The following is a 12,189-nucleotide window of genomic DNA, read 5'->3' on the forward strand; positions in this document are numbered from 1 at the left end:
CCTAGGTCGTGTGTCCATTTGACTTTTTTCGATACCTGGAGAATTTGTTTTTCCAAATACCATTGTACCAAGCTCCGAAGGTTGCGATCGGTGCATGTGCACCCAAGGCTAGAAACATACAATTTTCCTAACCAGTGAAAATAAGGGCAAACTTGAAATTCTCCCGTTTTTTCGTCAAAATTTAAAGCTTTTGCTAGTAATTACACTAAAACTTATGTAAATTTCCGGGTTTTCTTAAAGCCAAGCTCAAAATATTATTGGGATCTTACAATTTCAGTATGTTAAAATACACTAGACCCCAAATTTTTTCTTACATTGCCATCCGTGTGATTCCCCGCGTGAACAAGGCTAGAAAAATACAATTTTCCTAACCGATGAAAATAAGGGCAAACTTGAAATTATCCCGATCTTTTGGTCAAAATTTGAAACTTTTGCCAGTAATTAGACTAAAACTTATGTAAATATCCCGGTTTTTCTTAAAGTTAAGCTCAAAATCTAATCGAGATTTTACAATTTTCAGTCTGTTAAAATACATTAAACCCCGATTTTTTTTCGTGACATGAGTTAGGGCAAGTACGGGATAGGGTAGAGAAGAAGAAGAAGAAGAAGAAGAAGAGAATTTGAACGTCGTAGGAAACTATCCCAAGTGACCTTAAAGAACTATCCGACGAGGAGAGTTGAATTCAAGACCTGGAAATTTACATAAGTTTTAGTTTAATTATCAAATTTTGACCAAAAAATGAGCTTCTTCAATGAGCTTCTTCTATTGCTTTTTTAATCTTGTTGCAATGGCGCCGCTCCTGCAAATCTAAGTCCTGCGCGCGCGCGTTGTTGCACCCCTCTTCCTCCCTCGCGAGCCTCAGCTGCCACATCTTCCTCCCTCGCCCTCTCCCTCAGCTACGCGCACACTCTGCTGATCTACCCGGCTCTACCGGCCAAGCGGCTGCAAACAGTTTATATAAGGTTGAGAGAGAGAGAGAGAGAGAGAGAGAGAGAGAGAGAGAGAGAGAGAGATATGAAATGAAATGAAATGTCATGTAGAATGTCTTCTAAAGGCCAAAATGACCCGAGACACCAAATTGATACAATCCTAGTGGATTGACAGATGATGAAATGAAATGTAATGTAATGTGTAGAGAGAGAGGAAGAGAAGAAGAAGAAGAAGAAGAAGAAGAAGAAGAAGAAGAAGAAGAAGACGAGAATTTTTACGTTGTAGGAAACTATCCTAGTGGATTGAGAGATGATGAAATGAATTGTAATGTAATGTAGAGAGAGAGATGAAATGTTATGTTGAATGTCTTCCAAAGGCCAAAATGACCTGTGACACCAAATTGATACAATCCTAGTGGAGTTAATACAATGTTTGGGTTTAAAATAAAATAAAGTAAAATGAAAGCTAAAAGAACATGAGTGTTCGAGGATGTCGGACTTTAGGCTCTATCCGAGGATGTATTGTGCCAGTCTTTGAAGAGCATCGTTAATGGCCGTCTGTGAATAGTTGTATTGAACGACTCTCATGTTGTGCTAGAATAGTCTTGATCCTATGTATCCTATGACGGAGCTCCATCAATGTCATGGTGGTCCTCGTAGACGTAAGTGTCTAGCTCTCCCAAGCCCAATGGCTCTATTAGTCAGTATATCTTTGGTATGGGTGGATTTGGAGAGAGAGAGAGAGAGAGAGAGAGAGAGAGAAATCTTTAGTACACCCAAGGTCGATTGAGTCAAAAAGTTAAAATCCTAAAAACCAAGAAGGATTCTTCGACTCATGAAAACTTTGAGTCAAACCTAATTGGGTCTCCTCGCTCTAGGCAAAGCCTTTTCCCCCTACGGTCCCTGCGATGGGAAAATCCTTTGCCTCTCCTGCGGTTGGCATTGGCACCCTTTGCATCATCTATTAGGACGTGCATCCTCTGTCTTGTCTTTGTTGCTAGCAATGGTCCAAGGCTTCCCATCTACAACCACCTTGCCCGTTGTGGGCGCTCGTTGTTGGCTATGCATGCCGCCATTGTGCCCACAGCCTGTTTCCATGCTTGATGGCTTGCCTCAATGCTAGATTACGTTAGCATATTGCACTTGCTCTTGACCTGCCATGCCACTCTCATTCCACATAACCAATTGACGTGCCCTTCATTATCACACCATATCTAATTGCCCCTTGCTCCGAATGACAGTGCCACCACTTGCCTACTAGATGTAAGTGGCAAAGATGAGGGATGACTACGCTTTGAAGCATATGTGACGTATTATTGTGCTCAATACCTAGATAGGAGTACTTGCATAAAAAGACTTATTTATAAGAAACGTATCATGGTTTATTCAATAATTGATAGTAGACATAAGATCTATCATTTAAGGTTGATGCAGCAAATGCTCTCAAGTGCAATGTTTCTGTTTATAAAGTTTAATCTTTCAATGGGTTGTTTGGTAATGTGGTTTGATTTGATAAGTGAAGTTTTTCATGGTTGTTTATGAGCATGCCATTATTTGTGTCACAAATTGGTGACGTGGCTACCCTATACACACACACTGCTCTGCGGAATGCTGACGTGGCAGCTGTACAGTCTCTCAGAAATCCCGCTGCAGAATGCGCTGACAGCCAGTGTATGGACGTTGTATGGATTTCTGCGCGTTTCATGGAGGCAGCAGCGGCAGATTTTGGACCTGCTTTTTTCTACAGAAATTAGCAAGGGAGAGAGAGAATTTTATTTAATTGCTTTATTTTTTTACCAAGCCTTGTGAGAGGAGATTTAATTGCTTTTTATGGGCAGCTTTTGGGACTCTTGCTTTTGGCATCTCTTGTAACTCTTTATAAGTGTGGCTTGGGCTCCCACTTCTCAGAGCATCTGGACGCAGAGTCAGAGAGTGGGACCCAGCCACTCCGTGTACTTTGTGCAACAGATTAATACAAAAAGAAATACCGAAAGGGGCGCCAGTCTTTGGGGCCAACATCTCTAAGCACGGAACTCCGCCGGGCCAGTGTCGAATCAATTGTGAACTGTGAACTTTTGAAGTGAATTCTTGTGGTGTCGCGGTAGAATCTTGACTTGGAGTGTCCAAGTCTATTACAGTGGTATCAAAGCGCGGCTGATTTCTCTGCTACCGGGACATCAGATCCTTTTTACGCGGCACTTGTGGATTCAGACAGAGATCAGTCGACTCCCTCTGCATATGGAGATGCGGGAAGAGATCATGAAGAAGATTCACGCGAGAGTACGGCCCGTCCCGGCCTACTCCGGTGGAGCTTGAAGAGATGAAGTGTTGACGATTGATCGTCGATGCAGGAAAGATGATGTTAAATTTTGCGAAGGACCCAAAATTTGCAAAATTTATGACCCAGACCTCCTTCGACGAGGTGTATGCACAGTGGCAGCAAACCATAGAACCACCCCCCAAATCGGTACTCAAGAAATCTCCTACTCCATGGATGTTTACTGAGCAAGAATTAGAAGAGGTGCTTGATGCATGGATTTCTCAGCTTTTTGACGCGCATAACAAAATTGAAAAGCACAACAAAAAGCAGAAGAAAGGAACTGACTTCCCGGGTTATTTGGGTCGTCAATCTACTTTTGCCTCGGCAAGAAAGCAGAAGAAGCATGTGCGGTTTGAAGGATTACCTAGTTCTTCTTCTCCTTCTTCTTCTGACAGTTCTTCTAGCTCTTCTGACTCGGGCGAATATGATAGAAAATGCAAAAAGTGAAGCAAAAAGCAACGCTTTGGAAAGGGCAAGAAAAAGGCAAAGAAGTCTAAATCTCGCCCAGTTTTGAACAGTTCTACAAAGGACTCGTCTTCGGATAGAAGTTTGGACTCCGATGACCGTAGATTTTATGCAAGGAAGGAGATTTTTTAGAAAGCCAATCAGTTTGACTTTCTGGAAGATAAAAGCAAGAAAGTTTGAGAGTTCAAAGAAGGTGGACAATCAATTAAATTTGATACGTTTTCTGGTTTTCGAGATGCTTCGAAGGCTTTGGCCTTCATACAACAGTTTGACATAGTTTTCTTTGGAGGGTGTTACTTAAGAGCACTCCAAGATTCGAAGGGCTACCTCTTACTTCAAGGGAAATGCTCAAACTTGGTGGTCCACGCTTCTATTGAACAAGCAAGCGCCAGTTAAATGGCTGAAATTTAAAAGGCTTTTTATTTCTTTCCCGTTGACTCGGGAGTGCGAACGTGACATATGAACTGCTTGGAACCATCTTCGGATGACAAGAGAGATTCATTGGATGCATATTGTGAGAGATTCTGGAGCTCTTTGCTATCGGCCTCTTCATTTAAGAAGATCTCATTCAAAGAACAGATTGAGCGGTTTACCTTGGGACTTTCTACAGAGATCCGAGATCACTGCTTAGAGCAAAAGTCAGATTCCATTCACAAATTGATGAGTAATGCGAAACGGGGTTTTGCTATTCACTCAGGCAGTTTGATCTAGCCCACAGATGAAATCATGACGTAGAGGAACGAACAAACTTCGAACAATGAAAGTAGAAAGAAGAAGAGCAACCCCAAAAAGAAAGAAAAGGATGCACGACTCAAGCTTACTCTTCGGGAGAGAGCTCTCTACATCAAAGAGGGGAAGTGCTTCGGATGCGGGAAACTGGGCATATCTCCGCGAAGTGCCCTAAAAAGGCACCGAAAGAACATAACAACAAGAACTCTCCACACTTATGTCGATTGCTATTTAGAGGGCCTGCTAGGCGAGTTACCACCCGCTCGTCCTGAGGATCGTACCATTGATCTGATACCTCGAAGCATACCACCGAACCGGCCACCTTAACGTGTGAGCCGAGCCCAGAATAAAGAAATTATGAACCAAGTGAAAGACCTCTTGGAGAAGGGTCTTGTCCAGCCTAGTACTTCACTGTACTGCTCTCGAGTGTTGTTGGTTTTGAAGATTGAAGGAAGACGGATCTTGGAGACTATGCATCGATTATAGAGCTCTCAACAAAATCACCATCAAGAACAGACTTCCGATTCCTAGGATCGATGATATTCTTGATCGACTATAGGGATCCTCGTGTATTAGCAGGATTGACTCGAAGAGCGGATATCATTAGATCCGAATCGCATCGGGAGATGTCTACAAGAAAGCTTTTCGGATGACTTTTGGGTTATTTGAATTTTTTTGGTGATGTCTTTTTGCCTAACCAATGCTCCTGCAACATTTAACCGGATGATGGGCAAGATTTTTTGAGAGTACAGACTATTTGTTGGCACTTTCTTTGACGACATCATTGTTTTCTCCAAGGATGAGCCAGAACATAGAGAACATCTGCTACAAGTCTTTCAGGCATTACGAGATCACAAGTTGGTGATAAGTGCGAAGAAAAGTCAAATTTTCCTACCCAAGATACATTTTTTGGGACACATTGTCTCAGTAGCAGGAGTGTAGATGGACCCGGCCAAGATAGAGACTATCCGTGATTGGCCCGATTTTGAAGAATGTCCATGAAGTTAGAAGCTTCTTGGGCTTGTGTTCATATTACAGGCGGTTCATTAGAAAGTTTAGAGAGGTGGCTTCCCCTTTGCATATCTTGACACAGAAAGAAGTCCCTTTCTCGAGGGGACCCACAGAGGTGACTGCCTTTCAGACATTGAAAGAGAAATTGACTTCAGGACCAGTTTTGACTTTGTCGGATTTGCAGAAGTTATTCGAAGTATATTGTGATGCTTGTGGTCGTAGTCTGGGTGCGGTCTTAATGCAAGAATGCCATGTCATTGCCTACGAAAGCCGATTGTTTTCAAGGCCGGAATTGACAACACAGATTTATGAGAAAGAGCTTTCGGCGGTTATCCATGCTCTTACTCAGTGGCGACATTACCTACTCAGAGCGGATTTTATTGTCTTTAAAGACCATCAGAGTTTACGCTACTTCTTGTCACTGAAGCAGCTATCAAAAAAGCAGATGCGGTGGGCGAACATCTTGTCACAGTTTTACTTCTTGATTGTCCATGTGCAAGGACAAAAGAATTTTGTGGCGGATGCTTTGTCCCAGAAGCCGTTGGTTCTGGCTATTTCCGCGATACATCATAGGAGCTTCGAGGATATGGTCGATCAGTATGTCACAGAAACAAATTTTGCAGATATTTTCACTCGGCAATGGGGAGATAGTACCGGGATATTCCATTCTGGATGGCTACTTGTTGAGGAAAACCATGTTGTGTGTTACACAGCCATTGAGAAAGGTTATGACTGAATGCCATTGTCCACCTTTTACGGGTCACCGCGGCATTGCTACCACCAGGGTAGTTTTCGTACGACGTACGGAACGTCTCGTTCCGTACTGCGGGTCACGTACTGTCCCGTACGTTTCGTACGTTTTGTACGTTTTTTTTTTTTGGGCAAAATTCACAATTGTGAATGGATTACATTGAGCAGCCCAACTCTCTCTCTCTTATGCTCTAGCCTCTTCCTATTTAAGCAATGCCTCTCCATCTTGTTCTCCAACACTTCCAAGCTCTCAATGCTCATTGCTCTCAAGCTCTCAATGCTCATTGCTCTCAATGCTCTCACTGCTCAATGCTCCCATGTTCTAGCTCTCAAGTGACAAGCTCTAGAGACTAGAGTCTTGCCTCTCCATCTTCTCTCCATTGGGTCTCTCCCTCTCAAGCTCCCATTGAAGATCTCATAATGTCAAGTTTCTTTAAGTGTAAAGTATAAACCCAAGGGCGTGAGCCTTAGACGTAAGAATTCTTTGTTTTTTTATTTTGAACGTACGTAACGTCATCGTGCATCTTAATATTTTTTAGTTCGTTTAGTACCGCACATCATCGTACGTGTACAAAACGTACGGGACCGTACGAGACCACTATGGCTACCACCTTGAGAGGTGTGGAGAGATACTTATTTGGCGGAGACTCAAGAAGGACGTGGACGATTTTGTATGCAGTTGCTTGGTATGCCAGAAGGTCAAGTTTGACAGGCATAAAGTATAGGATTGTTACAGCCTTTACCTATACCCACCCGCCCTCGGGAAAGTATTGCAATGGATCTCATTTTTAATCTCCCGAGAACACAGAGTGGTCACGATGGTATCTGAACTGTTATTAAGAGATTTAGCAAGCAAGCTCATTTCATTCCAGTGAAGAAAACAATCAAGCCGGATTACTTAGCGAGACTGTATGTGGCCCAGATCTTCAGATTACATAGCATGCCTGAGACGATTGTCTTCGACAGGGACCCCAGATTCACGAGTTTGTTTTGGAAGGCTATTTGGGAGAACATTGGTACGCGGTTGCAGTTCTCGTCATCGTTCCACCCGCAGACTGACCGGCAATCATGACCGGCAATCAGACATTGCCAATTCAGTGGTACTAGATTTATTGAAGTCTTACATCTCAAATGAGAAGACTCGATGGGGAAAGTATTTACCTTTGGTTGAATTTGCCTACAATAATACGATACACTCTTCGACGGGGAAGGCGCCATTTGAGATTATTGAAGGTGCTGCGAAGGTTCCACCCTTCCTAAGCACGAAAGATAATATTTTTGAAGCCGATGAGTACACGCGTGACTTGGACACGGCTTTTGCCAAGGTCGAGAGGCTTTGCAAAAATCTCAAGAAAGACAGAGAAAGGCAGCACATCACCATCATCGTGATTTGAAATTGAAGGAGAATGATTGGGTGCTCTTACGTTTTGAGAAGGCACGCCTGAGAAAGAAAAAGGGGAAAAGAGGTTTTTTCCAAAGGTTATTATGCGATACTACGGACCTTTTCAGATTTTTGAAAAGATAAATGATGTCTCCTTTAGACTGAAGCTGTCCGATACTTGGAGGATTCACAATGCTTTTCATGTGAGTCTCTTGAAGTCTTTTAAAGGCGATGTGCCCGAAGATGGGGAGCCTGATGAGCAACCCGAAGTGGAAGAAAACGAGGAGATCCTTGATCTAGAACAGATACTGGCACATAAAGACAGAAAGATTAAGGGTAAAGTGATAAGGCGGTTCTTGGTTAAATTCAAGAACTATCCTGCATTGGATGCGAAGTGGATGGAGGAGGAGGACCTAGCAGATTGGGTGGAATCTGTGTGCGCGGTATGCACAAGAGGGAGTTGCTCCACTCCATTGTCAACAGAATTCCTCGATTTTTTATATAAAGTCATTGATGTCTCTTTTGAGTTTCAGGGATACTGTGGGCTGACAAATTCTGCTATATGACTGTATGAACTGGAATTCCCGATAATATGATATTGATTAGTTCTTGACTTGTTTAAGTGCAGGAACTGATAGACGGAACGACTGCAACATTTTGGTCTGAACGGTCTCATAGACATGGTTGCAATAAGGATTAGTCAATCGGGCATCTCTGAGGTCCCGATTGGATCTAGATGCGATTGCTAAATACGTTGCCGATAAATCATGGTCTGAGATCCGAATGAATTTGTGAATGTGATTTGTCAAGTGATGTCCTGTGATGTGACTGCCGATTGGTACATGTGCTAGATGTGTGTTCCTAGTGCGTCAGTACTAACAATTAGTGTCTGCTCACACAGTTTATGGCCTTTGTCTGTTTTGCAAGCGTAATCGAGGGCGATTACAATACTTTCAAGAGGGGGGTATGTCACAAACTGGTGACGTGGCTGCCCAGTACACACACACACACACACACACACACCCGCCCGTGGCTAAAATGCTCAGGCAGCAGTGATGTCGCAGCAATGTACGGACCCTCCGCAAATTGCGGTGCAAAAAGCGATGGCAAGCAGTGTACGGCTGGGCTGACGTGGCAACTGTTTTATTCTACGCAAATGCTGAATTCTACGCAAAGGCTTTGACCTACTTTATTCTACGCAAATTGCAAGAGAAAGAGAGAGGGCTTTATGTGAATTGCTTTATTTTACTTAATAAGGCTTGAGAGTGGAATTGCTTTATTTTTGAAAGCTTTTGGGGCTGTGCTTTTGGCATCCCTTGTGAACTCTTTATAAGTGTGGCTTGGGCTCTCACTTCTCAGAGCATTTGGACACAGAGTCTGAGAGTGAGACCCAACCACTTCTGTGTACTTTGTGCAACAGATTAATACAAAAAGAAATACCGGAAGGGGCGCCGGTCTTTGGGACCAATATCTCTAGGCACGGAACTCCGCCGGCCGTGTCGACTCAATTGTGAACTGAACTGTTTTGAAGTGAATTCTTGTCGTGTCGCGTTAGAATCTTGACTTGGGATTGTCCAAGTTTGTTACATATCCAGTCGAATACTTCACCAGACTGCTCTCCGATGTTGTTGGTTTTAAAGAAAGATGGATCTTGGAGAATGTGCATTGATTATATAGCTCTCAATAAAATCACCATCAAGAACAGGTTTTCGATTCCAAGGATCGATGATATTCTTGATATACTACAGGGATCCTCATGTTTCAACATGATCGATTTGAAAAGCGAATATAATCAGAGCCGAATCGCGTTAGGAGATGTCTACAAGAGAGCTTTTCGAACGAGCTTCGGTTTATATGAATTTTTGGTGATGCCTTTTGGCCTTACCAATGCTCCAACGACTTTTAACCGAATGATGGATAGGATTTTCAGAGAGTACAGATCTTTTGTTGGCATTTTCTTTGATGACATTATAGTCTTTTCCAAGGATGAGTCAGAACATAGACAACATCTGCTATAGGTCTTTCAAGCATTGCGAGATCACAAGTTGGTGATCAATGCCAAGAAGAGTGAATTTTTCTTAGCAAAGATACACTTTTTGGGACACATCATCTCAGCAGCAGGAGTACAGATGGAACCGGTCACAGATTGAGACTATACGTGATTGGCTCGATTTGAAGAATGTCCATGAAGTTAGAAGCTTCTTGGGCTTATGTTCTTATTACCTGGCTGTTCATTAGAAAATTTGCAGAGGTTGCTTTCCCTTTGCATATCTTGACACAAAAAGGAGTCTCTTTCTCGTGGGGACCCACAGAGGTGACTGCCTTTCAGACTTTGAAAGAGAAATTGACTATGGGACCAATTTTGACTTTGCTGGATTTGCAAAAGTCATTCGAAGTATATTGTGATGCTTGTGGTCGTAGTCTGGGTGTGGTCTTAATGCAAGAAGGCCATGTCATTGCCTATGAGAGCCGATTGTTTTCAAGGCCGGAATTGACAACACAGATTTATGAGAAAGAGCTTTTGGCGGTTATCCACGCTCTTACTCAGTAGCGACATTACCTACTCGAGCGTATTTTACTGTCTTCACAGACCATCAGAGTTTACGCTGCTTCTTGTCACAGAAGCAGCTATCAGAAAAGCAGATGCGGTGGGCTAACATATTGTCACAATTTCACTTTCAGATTGTCCATGTGCAAGGACAGAAGAACTTAGTGGCAGATGCTTTGTCCCTGAAGCCGTTAGTCTTGGCTATTTCCACGATTCATCATAGAAGCTTACAGGACATGGTCGATCAGTAGGCCATAGATCCAGATTTTTTAGATGTATTCAGTCAAATACAGAATGGGGAGGTAGTAGCAAGATATTCCATTCGGGATGGCTACTTGATGAAGAAAACGATGTTGTGCGTCACATAGCCGTTGAGGGAAAAGGTTATGACTGAATGCCTGTCACAAACGGGACGCATAACAATATAAAATATACTCGGATAAATAGAATTTATCAAATAATACTGAAGCCAGAGGATATAGAGAGAAATAATTGAGAGAGTGAGAAGATCGACACAGTACTGGGGACCAGAAGATGGGCTGGTCCCCCTCCTTAAAGAGAATTCTTTATTAGGGAGAATCTTTTTACAAGCATAAGAACCGGAGAAAACCCCTCCGTTCTAAATCTCTGTCCCGATGGTCGTTCCTTCCCGTAAGGGAAATCCGAGAGACGAGCTCTCAATCCTTTTTCCGTCTGTACTCGGAGTCGAGACTCCGCAGACAATTTCCGAATTCCGTTCCCGGAATTCCCAAGCGTAGGCCGAAGCCTTCTCGCTTCTCCTTCGCGATGAAGTACCTGCAAACACACACGCAAACACGCGACAATAATTCATATGGCGAATCCACAATAGATACCTGTTGCTCTTGCCGGGAAAAGCGACTTCCGTGCTTCGTAGTCTCGCGATCTCTTGCGTTATCTAGCGGCAGAGTCTTCTCTTGCTGACGTTGGTAACTCCTTTTCAGTGAGGGCATGTGGTGCATTTATAGCTCCTTGACCACGGCACGAATAGCTGCTCGTGTAGAGATCGCGGCCGTTTTTTTTTTTTTTCAATTTTTTTTTTTCTGTTCTACCCGAAATAGGGAGAGAGAATTCGTTGGCTGGTTTTGTTGTTTTATTATTAAGTGGCTGCCCACTTATTAAGTGGACGGCTGTCATATTTTAAAATTGGTCTGAACCTGCCCAAAAACTCAATAAAACCTTATAAGTTTAAAACAATGCTTTTCACAACACTTTCCAGGCGTCCCTGGATGCAACTACATGCACAAATGCAATGCAGACATAGATTCCTCGCGGGAAAGCGTCTGCTCTTCCCGGAAAACTCGTTAAAATATTCCGCTTTTTAAGAAAAGCTTCTCAGAACCCATCTTTATTCTTGTGCTTGCGTCTTTACGCGTATTCCTCTTTTCCAGTTCGGATGATCTCTCGACTATGGATATTCCCTTTCTAATGCACCCGTCACCCACCTTGTGACGCATCAGAAATACCCATCACCTAGTCCTTTCCTACCGAACTTACGGTACAATCCCCTTCACGATGCTCTATGTCACCCATCCTATGACGCATCAAAGATGTCCATTCCCAGATGGTCGGATACTTCTTTCCGATGCTCCTTGTCACCCATCCGATGTGACGCATCAGAAGTACCCGTTCCTGGTGGCCTTACATATATTCTCGTTCTCAGTGCTCCCGTCATTACTTTCAATGACGCACTAGGAATACTCTGTACTCGGATGTTTCAAGTGACTGAAAAAACGCATCTTCACTTAAACATTCAATAATTATATTTAGAAATATTTTGGTCCTGTGTTCGAAGCGAGGAAATACCGCCTCTCACTTATAAATCCAATAAATCATTTAGAATTATTTTTATGTCAGAATAAAGCCAAATTTAGCAACATCCCTATCACTTATAAACAGTTGTCCTCAACTGTAGAGGTCCACTGAACTGCCTGGGGGAGAAGTCGGAAAAATTCCTCTCAATTCTTGCTCAATGGTGAGTTGAGCCGGTCCTTTCTCAGTACAGTACTTAAAAAGTAAATTAAACAAAAAATTTCA

At 42.9% G+C, this 12,189-nt stretch overlaps 1 protein-coding gene across 1 annotated transcript in view; it reads left to right on the plus strand.

Annotated features, from left to right (window-relative positions):
- The first annotated feature begins 804 nt into the window (after positions 1 to 804).
- Positions 805 to 12,189, plus strand: part of LOC147429744 (dolichol-phosphate mannose synthase subunit 3-like) — a 69,765-nt gene continuing 58,380 nt past the window's right edge. The window contains exon 1 of the mRNA XM_086495285.1: positions 805 to 963. The gene's annotated coding sequence lies outside the window, so the exon portion shown is untranslated. The remainder of the gene's footprint in view (positions 964 to 12,189) is intronic.

Source organism: Adiantum capillus-veneris, chromosome 22 (assembly GCF_014529385.1).
Source record: "Adiantum capillus-veneris isolate H3 chromosome 22, ASM1452938v2, whole genome shotgun sequence".
Taxonomy (NCBI): domain Eukaryota; kingdom Viridiplantae; phylum Streptophyta; class Polypodiopsida; order Polypodiales; family Pteridaceae; genus Adiantum; species Adiantum capillus-veneris.